Source organism: Galeopterus variegatus, unplaced genomic scaffold (genome assembly GCF_000696425.1).
Source record: "Galeopterus variegatus unplaced genomic scaffold, G_variegatus-3.0.2 Scaffold3460, whole genome shotgun sequence".
Taxonomy (NCBI): domain Eukaryota; kingdom Metazoa; phylum Chordata; class Mammalia; order Dermoptera; family Cynocephalidae; genus Galeopterus; species Galeopterus variegatus.
Window position 1 is genome coordinate 119,426 of NW_007729571.1, and position 4,198 is coordinate 123,623.

A 4,198-nucleotide genomic window follows, 5' to 3' on the forward strand; every position below is an offset into this window, starting at 1 on the left:
TTTTTAAAAAAAAAAAAAAAAAAAAAAGGAATAGTTAGGAATAGATTTAACCCATGAAGTGAAATAACTGTTTACTGAAAAATTTTTCATGAGAAAAGGTGAGCTAGCGGGTGAGGCCGGCCAGGAGTGGGAGGCGGCGAGCCAGGAGCTGCCAATCGGCGCCAGGACAAAGGCGCAGCAGCCCAGCACCCCAAGCAGCCCAAGCCAGGCCCGCATCCCCAACCATGACTGACATGATGTTTCCACAAAGCAGACATTCAGACCCGTTGCACCCACCCCAGCAACTGAAATTCACCACCTCATATAATCCTGTGAAGACATCAAAGATGAATTTCAACTGCTGCAGGCTCAGTATCACAGCCTGAAGCTCGAATGTGACAAGCTGGCCAGCAAGAAGTCGGAGACGCAGCATCACTATGTGATGTACTATGAGATGTCCTACAGCCTAAACATCGAGATGCACAAGCAGGCTAAAATTGTCAAGAGGCTGAATGTGATTTGTGCCCAGGTCCTGCCCTACCTCTCCCAAGAGCACCAGCAGATCTTGGGAGCCATGGAGAGTGCTAAGCACGTCACTGCTCCTGAGCTTGAACTCCATCACCCGACAGCAGCTACAAGCCTACCAGTCTCTGGCCCTGGCCCTGACCCCACTGCCCATGGGACTGCAGCCACCTTCGCTGCACGGCCACCGGCCTCCTGTCGCTGTCGACGCTGGGCTCCCAGGCCTACCTCTCCAAGGAAGACAAGAACAGCCATGACAGTGACACCCATGAGGAGGATGATGGCGAGAAGTTGGGTTAGCAGGTGGACAGGGTGGGGAGGGTGAAGTGACAAAGGGGAGACAGATGCATGGAGAGAAAGGAATGTTCAGTGCAAGACACAGTACAGACAGCTTGAGATTGGCTAAACTCTGGTAGTATTTATAGTAGCTGCCTGCTGGTGTCTTACTCCTGCTTGTGTGCCGCCCCCTAGCTTTGCTCTGACCCCCACCCAGTCCTGGCCTCCCTATTCCTCCTCCCCTGCAGCCTGAATATGTAAACACCTGCTCATACCACAAATGAGGCAAGCTGAGGCCTGCAGGGGCAAATGGGAGACCAGGTCAGACCGTAGCAAAACCTTAAGAAATCCAACACACCCTGCACCTCCCCATCTCGCCAGGCCCCTTGGGGCACACGCAACAGCCTCTCACCCGAGCACTGCATGCAACACGATGCTAGCTATCCCTTCTGCCCCGGGCACCCGGCGTCTCCCCCCACCCCCACCTCCTCAGCTAGTTCCTGACACCCCCATGCCCACTTAGTCCTCCCCCCTAGTCTATGAAAGAGGAGGCAAAGGGAAGCTAGCTTAGCTGGAACAAACAGGGATGGGAAGGGTGACCCAGGTTTTCCGTTTTCCCCTTCCCAAATAAAGATGAGGGTACTAAAAAAAAGAAAAAAAAAAAAAAAAAAAAAAAAAAAAAAAAAAAACCGGCCCCCAGACAAAAAAAAAAAAAAAAAAAAAAACAAAACAAACAAACAAAAATTTTTTTAAGTGAAAAACACACAAATAAATGGAAATACGTACATGTTCACAGGCTGAAACAATATTGTTAAAATTACTGTTAAAATGTCCATACTACCGAAAGCAATCTCCAAATTTAAGGCATTCCCTATCAAAACTCCAAAGCCATTTTTCACAGAAATAGAAATTAAAAAATCCTAAAATTTGTATAGAAACACAAAAGACACCAAATAGCCAAAGCAATCTTGAAAAAGAACAAAGCTGGAGACATCACACTTACTGACTTCAAACTATATTATAAAGCTATAGTTACTCATAATGGCATGGTACTGACATAAAAACAGAGATGTATATCAATGGAATAGATTAGACAGTCCAGAAATAAACCCATGCATATATGGACAACTAACCTTTGACAAGGGTACCAAGAACATACACTGGAGAAAGGGTAATCTCACCAATAAATCATACTGGAAAAACTGCACATTCACACTCAAAAGAATGAAACTGGACCCTCAACTCATACCATATACAAAAATCAACTCAAAATGGATTAAAGACTTAAATATAAGACCTGAAACCATAGAACTCCTAGAAGAAAATATAGAGAAAAGGCTCCTTGACATTGGTCTTGGCAATGACTTTTTTGGATATGACTCCAAAAGCCCAGGCAACAAAAGTAAAAGTAAACAAGTGGGACAACATCAGACTAAAAAGCTTCTGCACAGCAAAGGAAACAACAAACTAAAAGAAAAGGCAACTTAAGGAATGAGAAAATATATCTGCAAACCACATCATGTATCTGATGTGGAATTAATGTCCAAAATACATAAAACTCAAACAACTCAATAGCCAAAGAACACAAATCAGATTTTAAAATGCACTAAGGATCTAAATAGACATTTTCCAAATAAGATATAATGAATGACCAACAAGAATATTAAAAGGTGCACAGGATCACTAATCAAGGAAATGCAAATCAAAACCGCCATAAGTTATAACCTCATACCTCTTAGGAAGCCTATTATTAAAAAGACAAGAGATAACAAGTGTTAGCTAGGATGTGGAGAAAAGTGAACCCTAGTACACAGTGGGAGTATAAATCAGTACAGGTACAACGGAAAACAGTACAGAGATTCTTCAAAATATTAAAAATAAAATGACCATAGGATTCAGCAATCCCATTTCTGGGTATATATCTAAGGGAAATGAAATCAGTATCTTGAAGTGGTATCTGCACCCCATGATCACTGCAGCACTATTCACAATAGCCAAGATATGGAAATGACCTAAGTGCACTATTCACAATAGCCAAGATATGAAAACGACCTAAGTGCCTATTTACACACGAATGTATAAAGAAAATGTGTTGTATGTATATACATGTATATGTTGGAACATTACTTAGCCATAAAACAGAAGATAAACCTGCTATTTGTGACAACACGGATGAACCAAGGATATTATGTTAAGTGAAATAAGGCAGACACAGAAAGACATATGGAATCTAAAAAAGTCCAACTCATAGTAAGAGAAAATTGGAGATTGCACGGGGCTGGTGGGTGGAGGAAATGGAGACTAGTTAATCAAAGGGTACAAACTTTCACTTATAAAGTGAAGATCTGAGTCATCTAATGTACAGCGTGGTGACTACAGTTAATAATACCGCACTGTGTACTTGAAATTTGCTAAGAGTAGATCTTAAATGTTCTCACCCTACACACACCCATACGAGGCGACAGATGTGTCATTTAACCCGACTGGTAATCATTTCACAATGTATACATATATCAAATCATCAGGCTGATGCTGCAACTATATACGACTTTTGTCAAGTATACCTCAGTAAAGCTGGAAAAACCATAAAAAAGTTGAAAAATCTTTTCTTTCTGCTGGCGGCTGGCTTGCATGGGGATCTGAACCCCTAACCTTGGTGTTACAAGGTGGTGCTCCAACCAACTGACCTTACCGGCCAGTCCGGGTTTGAAAAGCTTTTAAAAACCTAATGAAGTATGCGGTCAAAGTTTAAAAAATAAACGTCATACTCAGAAATGGGCCCGGAAGCCTCGCAAGAGCCAACGAAGGCTGCCCTTGGTCACGCGCAGCCGGCAGGGTCTTCCGAGCAGGTCGCGGGCGCGCGGCCATGGAGTGCAGGCCCCTTCCACAGTCCTGCGAATGTCCGCCGACCCCGAGGGCCACGGCGAAGCCTACACCTGCCCCAGGACCGGCGCCGCCCGGCCGGCTCTACCTACTGTGTTGCGCACGACCCCTGGGGCTCCATCTTCGAGGGAGTGGCGAGGGTGGGACGATCCTGGTTTACCACAGCCGCCGTCGGAGCCATGTTTGGCCTCACGACTTGCATCAGCGCCCCGCTCGGCGAGAAGGTCGACGACCCCCTGAACGGCCTCACCGAGGGCTGCAGCAGAGGCCTGACCCTGGGAGCGCGCGCTCACGACCACGGGGTTGCCGCCACCGCCTGCGTGCACGTGAGCCCCGCAGCCGCCCCGTTCATGATGGGCCAGCCGAGGGCTGCGAGCTGCCTGAGAAACCCCGCGGCCGCGCCGTTCACGATGGCAGAGCCGGAGGGCTGCGAGCTGCCTGAGAAACCCGGGGTGTGAGCCCCGCGGCCGCCCCGTTCACGGTGGGCCAGCCGAGGGCTGCGAGCTGCCTGAGAAACCCCGCGGCCGCGCCGTTCACG

The 4,198-nt window shown here is 46.8% G+C and overlaps 1 pseudogene; it reads left to right on the plus strand.

Annotated features, from left to right (window-relative positions):
• Window positions 1-233: 233 nt before the first annotated feature.
• Window positions 234-801, plus strand: LOC103600783 (annotated as a pseudogene).
• Window positions 802-4,198: the final 3,397 nt, after the last annotated feature.